Source organism: Toxorhynchites rutilus, chromosome 1 (assembly GCF_029784135.1).
Source record: "Toxorhynchites rutilus septentrionalis strain SRP chromosome 1, ASM2978413v1, whole genome shotgun sequence".
In the NCBI taxonomy this organism is placed as follows: domain Eukaryota; kingdom Metazoa; phylum Arthropoda; class Insecta; order Diptera; family Culicidae; genus Toxorhynchites; species Toxorhynchites rutilus.
In genome coordinates, this window is record NC_073744.1 from 177,449,187 (window position 1) to 177,463,060 (window position 13,874).

At 40.5% G+C, this 13,874-nt stretch overlaps 1 long non-coding RNA gene and 1 pseudogene across 1 annotated transcript; both read right to left on the bottom strand.

Moving 5' to 3' along the window:
• Positions 1-2,047: 2,047 nt before the first annotated feature.
• Positions 2,048-3,446, bottom strand: LOC129761606 (protein IWS1 homolog; annotated as a pseudogene).
• A 725-nt stretch (positions 3,447-4,171) lies between these two features.
• LOC129763152 (uncharacterized) lies at positions 4,172-5,065 on the bottom strand. The gene is made up of 4 exons (XR_008740808.1): positions 4,906-5,065; positions 4,713-4,844; positions 4,449-4,643; positions 4,172-4,387 (listed from the first exon to the last, which is right to left on the bottom strand). It is a non-coding gene; the product is annotated as an uncharacterized LOC129763152 (long non-coding RNA).
• Between the last annotated feature and the right edge of the window lie 8,809 nt (positions 5,066-13,874).

A 13,874-nucleotide genomic window follows, 5' to 3' on the forward strand; every position in this document is an offset into this window, starting at 1 on the left:
TGACAGGTGGTCTATAATTGACACTATCTAGGCGAGGGGCACTTGGGGTTGCGAGATGATAGAGTTCAGATTTATTCACTAAGAAAAATTACAAATCCTCTAACTTCAGCTCTTTGTTTTGCGTTTCGGTTACTAGCTGTAGATGTCCATATACATTCAAAATATTATTTGACAGATATGCATGGCGAGACAGCAATTGTTCTATAGATACATGTTTTCAGGGTTGCTTCGATACGAAATGTGTTTGTAAACATATTTGTTCATTACGTGAGCAATCACCGATCAGCGATTTTGGCCGTTCTACCATCAACTTTGGGACTGATTCTGATGCGCGAATGAGAAGTGACAGCTCGGAAAAATTGTCTCACTCAATTTCCGAAGGCGACTATGGTGAGATTTTTACCTTGAATGAACTCTCATGAACACTCACTCAATTCTCGTGGGCGATTGCAGTCAAAAAACTTGTCATTTTGTGACTTTTGAAGTCGTATCCTCTTTTGTTATCGACTAGTACGAACAATGGAAGCCAAAAAATTAGTGCGATTTGCGTCTCCATTTATGATAGAATTATATATTTCAGGTTACGTGTGACAAATCGGAAGCAGTTTCAGGAGTTGATAAGGAGGATGGAGAAAAATCCTATTAAAGGGTGTGTCACATCAAATTGCATCACGGAAAAAACGCTGTAGAAATTTAATTTTTAGGAATTATATCTTCTGCTTTCGCTTATAATCAGATAAAAGTGTATAGATCACGTTGGCCATGCTTCACTGTAAATTTTCCGTAAATTTGGAAAAATGTCGTCGAACGACAAAGAGCGTCGTGAATTAATCCTGTGCACTCATTTCGAGAATCCGGAGTTGTCACATCGGGACATCGGTAAGATGCTGGGAATCGTCCAATCCACGGTCAGCAGAGTACTAAAACGATACTTCGAGAACCTAACCATCGACCGGAAGGTGAAGAACGGCAAAAATGGATGCTCCGTCAGTGAAAAAGATCACAAGCGCGTAGTTAAGCAGTTTAGACGTGATCCGAGAAGTTCGGTCCGGGATGTCGCCAATAAGCTGAATTTGTCAAGTTCATTCGTCCAGCGGACCAAGCAGCGGGAGGGCCTGCGTACATACAAGGTTCAGAAGGCTCCTAATCGCGACGAAAGGCAAAACATGGTGGGGAAGACGCGAGCCCGGAAGCTGTACACCGAAATGCTGACGAAGCCGCATTGCCTGGTAATGGACGACGAAACCTACGTCAAAGCGGACTTTCGTCAGCTGCCGGGCCTGTTGTTATTCTCCGCAGAGGACAAATTCAGCGTTCCGGAGGAGATTCGCAAGCAGAAAGTATCCAAGTTTGCCAAAAAGTACATGGTGTGGCAAGCGATCTGCTCTTGCGGAAAGCGGAGCGCCCCCTTCGTGATGACCGGCACGGTAAACGGGCAGGTTTACCTTAAGGAGTGCCTACAGAAGCGCTTACTACTACTATTGAAGCAGCACGAGGGTCCGACCATCTTCTGGCCGGATCTCGCTTCGTGCCACTATTCAAGGACGCGTTGGAGTGGTACGAAGCCAACGGGGTCACCTTCGTGCCAAAGGAAATGAACCCGCCCAACGCGCCGGAGCTTCGCCCAATAGAGAAATATTGGGCGATTATGAAGCAGGCCCTCCGGAAGAACCCAAAAGTTGTCAAATCGGAGGCGGACTTCAAGAGAAAATGGATTTCTGTTAAAAAAAACTACAACCTGACGTTGTACAGAACCTTATGGACGCGGTAAAGAGGAAGGTGCGAGCATACGGGCTTGGGCTCGAAGTATGAATAAAAAGAAAATGCCAAAAGTTGTTCAATAGTTTTTATTTTACTGTCTAAAATTTTCAAAAGGATCGGTCTACTGGGCGAATTTCTACAGCGTTTTTTCCGTGATGCAATTTGATGTGACACACCCTTTATGACTAGGAACCTCAAATTTTCTGAGATATAAAAAATGTCGAAGTCCACTTTTGCAGCCTAATTTTATTATCCTTATATTATTCTACTTTTATCGCTTTTTTCTCTAGAACTGCAGCTTCAAAGATGTAGGAATAATTACCCGACTCATATCAATATCACTTGTTGATTTTGGCCGATCAATGTACTCCTTACCCGAAGGCATGGGAACGCGAGCCCATTGTACCCATCCTTTGCTTCCGGATCGTAATACACCCCTAAAAATGAACGAATTTGATTATAATAAAGAAGTTGCTTCCTATTATCATAATTCTTACTTATTAGCCTCGGTGAACGGTAAGCCCTTTTTGCTGGTACTGCTCTGACCCTGTGGGTCCGGGGAGGTTTTGCGTTTTTTGGACATCTGCTGCAAGTCTCGTTCCTGGCGTTCTTCACGTGATATCGCTTTGAAATCGGTGCTCAGGTTGAATATAGGTCGAGCCCATTCGGATATCAATTTTCCAGCGCGCTATCGGTTTAGTTTGGATTGTCGAGGGTGCTTGTAGAGGTACATCACGACCTTTTCAATTCCTGGCTGTTTGAGATAGGACTTTTCAATACAAGGAAACTGAAATCCAAACATTACTTAATGGTAGTCTAAACACTGCAATCTCTCCGACAATCTTACATCGAAAAGAAGTTCCAGAATAGATTCTCGAATCTGCAAACAAGGCAACGATTTGTTCGGTAACGGAGCTTATTAATCCGTCAAAACGTTTAGTACGTTATGCTCGATGAAGGCAGGCTGAAGATCCTTCGTGATCAGCTGGGACATGGAAAACTTGAGATGGTAATTTTCTTGTCTGCTGGCTTATTCGCTTTGTTGAGTTGGCGATCTTCTTCAGCTGCATGTCATCATCTATCCAAAAGGCGAAACTGTTCATTATCTATGGATAAAAATTAGCTTTCGGAATTTTATTAAATGCGATAATAAATATATATTACCTGCATGGCTTTTATGTGAGGAGACTATAAAATTAAAAACCTTTTCACCAAACTTTTAGCGTAAATATTACGGAATTAGCACCAGACACTAAATCAAAACACGAATGCAGAATCAAAACACGGATACAAAATCAAAACAATTGAAATAACATACAATCATATTAATGCAAAGGGACTATGCAAAAACAGATTTGCAAATATATTTTTTTTGTCTTCTTGTCCCAGTGATATTATTTTTCATCAATTATAATAAGAGGAAAAAATTTATAAAGATGAACGAAATTATTCCCTGTACATATTTGTAACAAGGAATGAAAATTTTTAAAATCAAAAAAATATATATTCATAAAACATATTGAATGCATAGAGCCTTGCAAACACACAAGCTTTGGCATATATTTCAATGAACACTGCACCATTTGTCATTCATTTGGTATCTCACTCCGAAATGAACCTCTCACGTAAGAGCAATCGCCTTCGGCGATACGGTGACCTAAGTCATGTGACTTTGAGGAGTTCATTCCTGTCACATTCCATTCGCGCAGGAGAATCAGCCCCTTTATTGCGTCTTCCGTGCGCAACTATATTCAAAAACGAAGTAGGCTTTGCAAAACCATTATCGACTGCAAATATTTGTAACGTCGAACTAGTGTACTAGCAACTATATATCGCGATTTCATTAAGCAGAAGTATATTTTCAGTTTTTAGTGACATTCATCAACCATCAATCAATCAGCTGGTTTGAGTTCGACAGAATTCTGGTCCGGAATCGACCTCTCTATTGTCTGGTCTCGTTTCAGCATTTTAGTAGCAAAAATCCATAAAGCATTCAAGTAAGGTATAAAATTATGCCAATATCGCTGATCGACCATTACTTCAGTAATTGAAAATTTGGTTTACATACACAGATCGTTTCAAATCTACCCTGAACACATTCATCGAACCAGCCCTATGCAAGTCAGCCTTGTTTTTGACGTCAACATCTAGAGCACCAAAGCAGCTGAGATCACTGTTCTAAAAATAAAGGTAATGAAGATGAAGTTACAAGCGACATAGCATGTGTTGCTATAACTACCCAGTCTACTTTGTTGTGTCAAATCGGTTCCAAAAAATGGTGTCGACAACGGTGCCGATGTCGTGCCATTTTGCAATGATTATGTCGACCTACAGTTCGTATTCGATTACCATTTACGAGCCAACACTGTGCCAATCTGGCACCGCGTCGATCGATTGAAAAACTGCTCGGCTCTGTTTATAGCATCATTTGTTCTCATAAAAGTTGAAATAAACATTAAAAAACACCGTCGCTAGAAATTATTTCATTTATTTACAATGCAGATTACTAAAACTGACAAAATGGCGTATATGCTGTAGAACTATCAGGTACGGCTAGAGTACAGCTTCATTTCAGATGACGCAATGTTATGCAGCATTTCGCTGATGTGGACGAATAACATTTTAACTGAAATGTATATGCAGACATAAATACTTTGATTGCTATGAATTGTGCAATTGAGTATTACCTGAACAACCCTATCCAGCTAAATTCTGGGATGTTGATAGCATCACCGATTGATGTGTTCGATGCAATCGTTAAATGTAAATACGGGTCCAATACCAGCTGCCGATGAAGGAGGTGCCAATTTGAGGATCGGTAACTGTTGCGATGGACCCTTGAATGCATGGTATCAGACGTTCTTCCACAACTGCGACATACTCTGAAATTAAATGCATTTTATCTAACAAATTATTAAATTGATATACAAATTTAGCTGCTATTGACTCACGTTTAATCGCCGGTTTTCAACACACATAACTGGAACTTCCCTCCTAGTGCGTGGATAGTACATTGCAGCAGTCGTTGGTACTGTTATCCTTAAAGTCTGTCCATTGTTTCGCATCCCTCACATCAGTGTCAACTGAAATTCGAAGAAAAAGGCGTTAAATATGATATATAATTGTAAATTGGGGAAGAATTACTTGCTCAAGAAAATTGTTTACTCCGTTCACTTCTCTCGCTTTTATTTATATGAGTGACAGTCCAGTGTGAGAAAATAGGCTGCTGTGATGGCGAATCGCTCAATTCGTGTAGTTTTATTGTGATTATAGCAGAAGCTTAGGGCAGTGCTGCCTGCGGGTGGCAAAGCGGGGTAAAATTCCGGCACTTTTGTAGCACTTTTCGTCACTCGGTCGACACTGTGCTTATAACCGCTCGAAAATATAGGAATCTGGGTATAGGCCGTATGAATGAAAACAAAATTCAGCTTTACTTTACTTCATTCGAGCAGTCGAGCAGTGAGATTAAGTTTTTACTACGTTTGGTATGAATAAAAGAAACAACAAAGTATTTACTTTTCGAAAATGGATGTTTAGCTGATTTCGTATGAATAAAACAGCATTCATCAAGTATTTACTTCGTTATTATCAAGTATGCTCATGAGCATACTTTGGATCTGAAAACACTATCATTCGGTTTGATGTCATATCCGATTTATATTTAATGTTGCTATCTTGCGCTTGAAGTTAAACAAGTTAACGATCCGCATTGATGGCATTGAGCTTCGTTTACTAGTTCAGGGGAGCGTAAAGAAATTGATTGATTTTCAGGCGGAATGAACACGTTTTTAAAATTTAAATTATGAATGAAAAATAACCTTTCCGTACCAATTTGGCATTCTGTTCAATTGAAAAACACTTTTGTTTGCAGGTGGTGAAAAACTCTTGTACGATATTGTTTTTGAAGACAACTTTATATTATAATGAAAAATTTCAGTAATGATGTTGGAAATGTATAGACAAAGGGTTAAATAAAAGTCGGAAAAAGTGTTTTAAGTGATTAAATAACATGATGTGAACATTTTCATTCAAATTTTAACATTTGAAAACTGGCTTCGTGTCTTCTAATATGATAGGTATTACACTAACGAGATAGGGACCCAAACTATGGTCCCTAATTGAAAGTCGCCACCAGACGTCGACACTATTCCTTTTTCATCGCGTATTCACACTTTGTCCAAAAAAAAAACGTTTTGAAACGAAACCTAAACAATCAGTTGATAGATGTTTGACAAAGTAAAAACTATGTACGAATTCGAAAATCAAATTAGTAAAGTAAACTTTTATTCATACGGATTCAAGTAAATACTAGGAAAGTTTACTTTACTTGGAAACGGGCAGAATAAGTAAATACTTTGTTTTATTCATACGACCTTATGTTTCCCTTCGTGGCGTCAACATTTGAATTTATATTTCATTGCTTACTACATACATGTGAAATATTTTCAGCTATTTTCAGTAAGTGTATTATTAAATAAAAACATACAAACATATATGACAGTGTGCCGTGGATATTCTCAAAATCACGTTGAAAAAGACGAATAAAAGTGATATTTTTGTTCGAAGGAACAAAGGAACCTTCACTATTTTCACGATACCACGTTGATATATTTAAATCGGTCTGTATGATGTGAGAAAATGGCCTTCAATTAATCAGCAATTCACCGAAAGTGCTATTGCTTTTGAGGTCAAAGAATATCACTGCTCTGGACCTTTTTACCATACAAGTAATGGAAATAACTCATAATACAATTGTCATATGTTAAAAAACAAGCAAGATTCCACGAGAAAGTGTCTGGTTGAATGAGGTAGTAGAAATTGCCCCTAAACCAAAACACCAGCATTATGAAAAATATTGTGTAGGGTACCAAACAAGAAATTTTGAAGTTAAAAACGAAAAAGTACGTTTTTAATCACAGGCCCTTTGACTCAAATCATAATGAAACCGTGAGTATTTTGAACAGCATTTCTTTTCTTATTTTATTGAATGCAAAGAATAACGGTACATTCATGTTCATTGGTTGTACAAAGTTGTCATAGTTCCCAAAAATGGTTTGGTAGGCAGTTTACAACCGCGAGCTGAAAAGCTGGATTTTCTCGACAACTGTAATTGTCAACGAAGCTATGTGAAGCTTGGAGCATTCAGTATTCGGAACAACTGTTCATTTTATAGCAGCGTTCGTACACCCAAAATTGATTTTTAGGTCATGTTGTGTCATCCCGATTTGTTACATTAAATGAACGTAAAAATGACAGAAAATGTCATGACTCTCAAATACTGGTAAGCATTTGTATAATATATTAGGCTGTCAAAAAAGTCCTGCGGTATTTCCGCGAGGTGTCGTTGTAAGCGCGTAGTTCTAGTTGTATTCATTGTATCGAATCATACTATAGCTTGTTGGAAAGGTATTTTTGCGCGCTATATAATAGTCCTTAAAAGTGTTTTGTTTGGTTAAGTCGTTCGTGAGTTATAGTGTCGCAAATATGTATCGATGTATGGGTGCCACACACGTTGACGCAAAAAAACATCTTTGACCGTGTCGACGCATGTGAATCGCTGCTAAATCGCAACAAAATCGACCCGTTTCTGAAGCGGATGGTGACTGGCGATGAAAAGTGGGTCACTTACGACAACGTGAAGCGCAAACGGTCGTGGTCGAAGCCCGCTGAAGCGGCTCAGGCGGTGGCCAAGCTCTCATTAACGGCCAGGAAGGTTCTGCTGTGTGTTTGGTGGGATTGTCAAGGAATAATCTATTATGAGCTGCTTCCCTATGGCCAAACGCTCAATTCGGACCTGTACTGCCAACAACTGGACCGCTTGAAGGTAGCACTCATGAAGAAGAGGCCATCTTTGATAAACAGAGGCCGCATTGTCTTCCATCAGGACAACGCCAGGCCACACACTTCTTTGGTGACGCGCCAGAAGCTCCGGGAGCTCGGATGGGAGGTTCTTTTGCATCCGCCGTATAGTCCGGACCTTGCACCAAGTGACTACCACCTGTTTTTGTCCATGGCGAACGAGCTAGGTAGTCAGAAGTTAGCCACAAAAGAGGCCTGTGAAAATTGGCTATCCGAGTTTTTTGCCAATAAGGAAGCGAGCTTCCATAACAGGGGTATTATGAAGTTGGCATCTCGTTGGGAACAAGTCATCGAACAAAAAGGCGCATATTTGACTTCAAACAGATTTTTTTTTTTTTTTATCCCATTTATTTATTTAAGGCTCACTAGCATTTTAGCTGTAATAGAGCCGAATTTTAATCGTGTACATGTCACATGGTTATCATATATCTATAATTAGCACATTACACAGTTGCCATTCGCCAGTATTCCTTCTATACCATTACATATGGTACATTCACACAGTAGCCATTTAGGCGTAAGAGTTATTCTTTCTGTTCTTCCATTATCCAGTTGGACCACCGGACAGCGGAGACAGTTGAATGATCATTGTTGAGTTATTTATAGAACAGCAGCCTGATGTGTCTTGCAGAGCAGAGCAGTTGTATGGATGAATCGATCTTATTTCGACCGTGGATCGATCTCCATCGCTGATGATTGTTGCGTGGACGTAGCTATTCTTTAACAACACAAAGATGGTCAATGAGGGTCCTGAGTTTTGAACTCATGATCGATCGCTTACTAAGCGAACGCGCAACCAATGTGGCTACGGAGACCCCCCTCTTCAATTAGATGATTGTAACTAATTTTATGAACAAATGAAAATTAAAAAAAAAATACCGCAGGACTTTTTTGACAGCCTAATATATGGTACGGCAATATAAGATTAATACGAGCGAGCGAAACAAGAGACACATTTCAAATAAACATGCATTATTTGACCACGGCCCAGACCGAGATGGATATGGATCTCCTTTATGCTGGAAAGTGTTTTATAGGAGTAAAATTAGAAAACAACTTCAATTTGTAATGAGATGTAATATTATCATGGATGGCGTGATCGTATAAAACAGTCTTGCATTCCAGCCGGCCTTGGTTCGATTCCCGTTGACGTCGTTAGGACTTTTTGTTTGAGTGCAATCCCAAAAAAGATGAAAAAAAAAAGAAAGAGATGTCTGCTTCCATACATACAAACATTTTAGAGCGTTGGGGGACAGATGACAGGTTGAAGGTATTGAGAACAATGAGGGCAAACCCGGGTATCTCCGCTCAGATAGGTTTCCGAGCAAAGTTCCAGAGTAGTTGAGTAGACTTGTTACCAGATGATGTAGATGATATGAGATATGATTCGAAGTTTTATTACGACTGAATAAATATAATTTTTTTTTATAAAATTTTATAAAACTTTTTTTCGCTCCGTCCGATGGTAACACTGGATTCCCCATTTCGGGACGATAATATTCGGCTGCTCGTTCAGTCTGATCGGATGGTTTTTAGTGTCAAGATGTACAATTTACAAGAACGTGTATTTTTAGTGAAATCGTATCACTTGAACCACCGAAGCCTTAACGAAGCTTTGTCCTCTTATGGTAAGAATTTCAACATTTCTCGTCGTCGATTACTTACCTCTGAGGGTATGTGACGGACCGTTGCTATGTTAATAAGCCACAAAATTTGGAGTAACTTAAAGAAGAAATAACTCGGATTTTCAACAGCATCGAAATCGTAATGTTAAAGATGTGCATGAAGAATTTGGTTTACCGTTTAAAACGCGTTATCGGAATAAGGGGTGGTTACATCGAAAATGTCCTAAAATAAATCGGTTCACTTTAATAGAAGTTATTAAAATTTGTTGCGCGAGCGTTTTATCTGAATGACCCTGTACAACAAGGTTTTGACGAATTACGAACGATACATTATGACTGAGGACGAAACGTACGTGAAAATGGATTTTGGACAGCTCTCAGACCTGAAATTCTATAAGCCCACTGCCAGAGGGAATGTCACAGCAAATTTAAGTTTTCGCTGATAAATTTACCAGGAAGTTCTTGATTTGGCAAGGGATTTGCAGTTGTGGACAAAAACCAAAGGTTCTCGTCACAAACAAGACAATGGACTCGAAAACGTATAGGAAAGAGTGCCTGCAGAAACGTTTCCTCCCGTTTATCAAGGCTCACAAAGGTCCGGTGAATGTGAATGACCAAATTTGGCAAGCCACCACCACAGTCGAGAGGTGCTTCGATGGTACCATGACAATGGCGTCGATTACATTGAAAAGGATCTCTATCCTCCCCATTCCTCGCAATCGAAAAATATTGTCAATCGGGAATTGAAGAAGGTTGCCAACGTGACTCGGGATGCTGCAAATATGAAGAGATCGTCGAATAAAATGTACGCATAGGTTGAGCAACAGAGTGTCCAAACGTTGATAGATGGTATCTGAAGAAAAGTACAAAAATTCATCAAAACTGTAGAGATATATTTTTTAAATATAAATAATCTGTATTTTGATATAAAAACATTTTCGTGTAGAGTGTATTCAAATTGAGGGAGAATGGTTTGGAGAGTAAAGTCATTCTTAGAACCTTAAATATTTTTTTGATTACCGCCCTGCAAATCTTCCAACCAGACTTGTACATTTATTACAGTGGTTATTAGCGTCAGTAAAATTTGTTCGGTGTAAATAATAGTCACAAACTTCGATCTTATCACGATATGACCGCCAGTCCTGGTCAATCCATTGTTCGAATAAATATTCTGCTTCGTAATATCTGTTATACTGCAGAAAATAATTACCAATATCAAAGTAGGCGAGTGTTCGGCTACCGATCTGCGACCAGACAGGATAATTATTATTCTATAACGATTCTCAGCGAGAGAAATTATTTTTCTGCTGCATTCGTAAGTGGTAATTAATGGCATTGCTGCTTACACCGTCAACCAGGAAATCGTAAATGGATGAATGGATCCAAAAGAGGTACCGATCACCGCCGCAAAGAATAACTCATCATTCGAGCTACCCCGTATTAGGGGATCAACAATAGAGAGCGTTGCTGCTGCTGCTGAGGGTGGGTAAATCAGAGTAGGCGACGAGGCTTGCCGATATAATAGCGGTTACGATCGCCAGCTACTCATCACCGTTCGTTAGCTGAAGCGATCGCGCTGATAGTTGACCGATCATTCTCTTGAGATCCCCCACGCAAACATACCGACACAAACACAGTGGCCGCGTCCGTGTATGATTAATGTTCAACCGCGATCGGTGGGGAGAATAACTCAACTGTAAAGTGGAGGAGAGCAGGCATAGCCTATGATATTGGGGTGCCCAATGGTGCGCGCAAGTAGGAAGCGGAGAAAACGTGTAATTTTGAATTCCATCACATAGTAGGCCACCAGCGACCATACCGATCCCGCACGAGGGGGTGGCCGCATCGGTTGCAAAATTATGCGTATGCTCCCATCACTGACCAAAGGGATGGGCGTTATTAAGACAATCCGAATTGGATTCAGGGGTGCGGAGATCATCGAAGATGACTACTAACAAGAACGATTCCTTATGTGTGAAGATCGGAGCCCTTACTTTGCACAATCTGAAATAACCATCTTTAGGTTAGCGAAACAATTGTTCTGCGCAAGCTAATTTGGGTGCCACCAGCAGACGCCAACGGAGCGCACGAATGATGATGATGATGATGATGAAATAAAATATTCACCACCTTTTGCCGCCTTGGCAGGAATGCGCGAGAGACCCTACACTTGCACCTTGTTAGTGGCCACGGCTGGGAACGACCTCTTCGCTCGCTTCCTCGTGAGGAGGATTTTGTCAGCCAAGATGTATGGTTTCGATTTGCATAATTTAACCATCCTTTCTTTCCCTCATGAGGTATTCAGCGCTCGTCTCGCTTCGGATGCGATCTCGATGCAAAGCGGCAGATTCCAGGTAACCCTTCGAGACAGTTATTCTATTTTATGGGTATGAATGCGGAAGCCCTCATCCCAGCGCGCTGCGTCGATGGTGTCGTAGCTGAGGGTAAACAACGATAAGATGCTGGACATCCGCTGGCGGAAGTTCCCCCCCCGGAAGGGTAATGGTGCGTAACGAAGGTGACCGTTTTCAACAGCCACATTATTCGCGCCTGCTGAGCAGGCCTTGAAGTATGTGCTGAAGAGCGCCAAAGCCTGCTGTGATAACGAACGCTTCGGTCGTCCTTGAGGGCACCAATTTCAGATGATCGCTCCCAGAATAGCTCATCGGGCGCATTCAAGTATGAAATTTAATGCCGTTTTCTTCTCGTCTGTTTCTGCTGACAACTTCCTTCGCGCTGCCGCGTCTGGGGCAAATTTAGTTGGGTATAATTTTTACGGCTCCTCTTGGTTTTTTATTGCTTTATAGTCGAAGCGCAAACAAGCCACAACCGTCCTTCGGATGACGTTCGCGGTCTGAGCAGATGGGCCATCCGCGCGTTTCCCCGCTCTCAAATGCTCGTTGCATATATCCACACAAACACACGGCGTCATCATCGTCGTATCGACACGGCGACGAAAGATGATCCGTTTGACGAACTGGACCAGTTCAAACATTGCACGATTTCCCTCGTGCGATAGCACCTCGAAAAAAAATTAATGGGAAAAATGCCAATTCAAACAAAATGACACACAAGCAATATCATTGAGCAAACACACAAACTCTTCTGGAACATCGGCCTCACTTATCGGTCCGACCCCGGAAAAGGCTAGTCTCCGAGACGAGACGAGAGTCGATGGATGCGGCGATATCCGAGCAGCTCATCGACCCACGCGCACACTTTAGATGGGTTTTGTGGATGCATCATCACCCGGGTAAACAACCGTGGCGGAGGGTTTGCTCGTCGGGGACTTTCGGTGCTCTATTTGCCTGTCTTATCACCCCGTCAGCGGTTTGCAGCATTCGGAAACGAGCAGCGCAAAGTATTGGGTTTGACGTGGGGCACACCTTTGGCAGATGATCTGTGCCCAATAATGTTTCAATTTTCTGTGCTGATGATGAGTGAACGATTTTTTAAAGTTTTGATTCAATTGCTCAGCTTACAAATAACTCAATTCGGCACAATCATGGTTTTGTGTGTATTGTTTACATTCTGTATACACTCGGAAGAAAAATTAGCGAAGCAAGAAGTAACATCAAAAAATTTAAATGAATTTTGACAAAATGTAATTACGTTACAAATCAAGACATGGAAATGAGAATTCCTAATACTTCTTACAATTCACATGATTGTGCCACATTTACTCGAAATACATCCACCCGAATACCAATCACCCGAATGAACATTTACCCGAATGTAACATTTACCTGAATATACTATTTTCAGCTGTGTTTCATACGAAGGTATTTTTGTATTTAATTCTGATAAGCGTTGCTACAATCATCATATTTGTATATTAACACTTTTATTTTTCTTGCTATGTTTCCTGTTCTGCCCGCATCAAGAGCATTGGCACAATATCAGTGTCGGTTCCCGCTCCCAAAGATATTTGTTGTATAAAAAAATAGTCAGCAATTCGACTAGAAAGTAGGCACCCAATGTCCTGGAAAAAAGGTAATGAAGATGATCGAATTTCGAGCGACACAGCATGCGCTGCCATTACTATTCCGCAAATAGTGACATCAGTCGTTGTGTTTATCTTTGATTGCCCACCGCATCCATGTGAAAATGCTATTTTCAGAAAGTTGTGTATCAAATAAAAACGTACATTTTTGTAGAGCTCCCGCTGAATATGAGGTTAATGTGATAGCGTGGAGTGAATATTTGTGAAATCACATCGAAAAAGACGGATAAAAGTGATATTTCCATGTGCCATTTTCACTCCCCCAGGTTCATAGAAACAAACGAAGTTTCATTATTTTACCGTTATGAAGTTGATGTTTCGAAGGCTCTCAGTGTCGGTGTGTATGTTGTGAGATAATAATCGCCAATTAATCGAAATTTCACCGAAAATGTTACTGCTTTAGAGAACTAAGCATATGACTGCTCTCTGGACCTTTTTACTACATGAATAATCCAAATAAGCCACGATTTAATTGTCATCTGGTCAAAAACAACCAGTTGAATGATTTCATGAGAATTTTGGCTCAACTTATCATGCAACCGTCAGTACTTCCGACATTGTTTTGTTTCTTCCATATACATTCCATATTGAATGCAAATAATTACAACACGATATTTTGCTTGCCA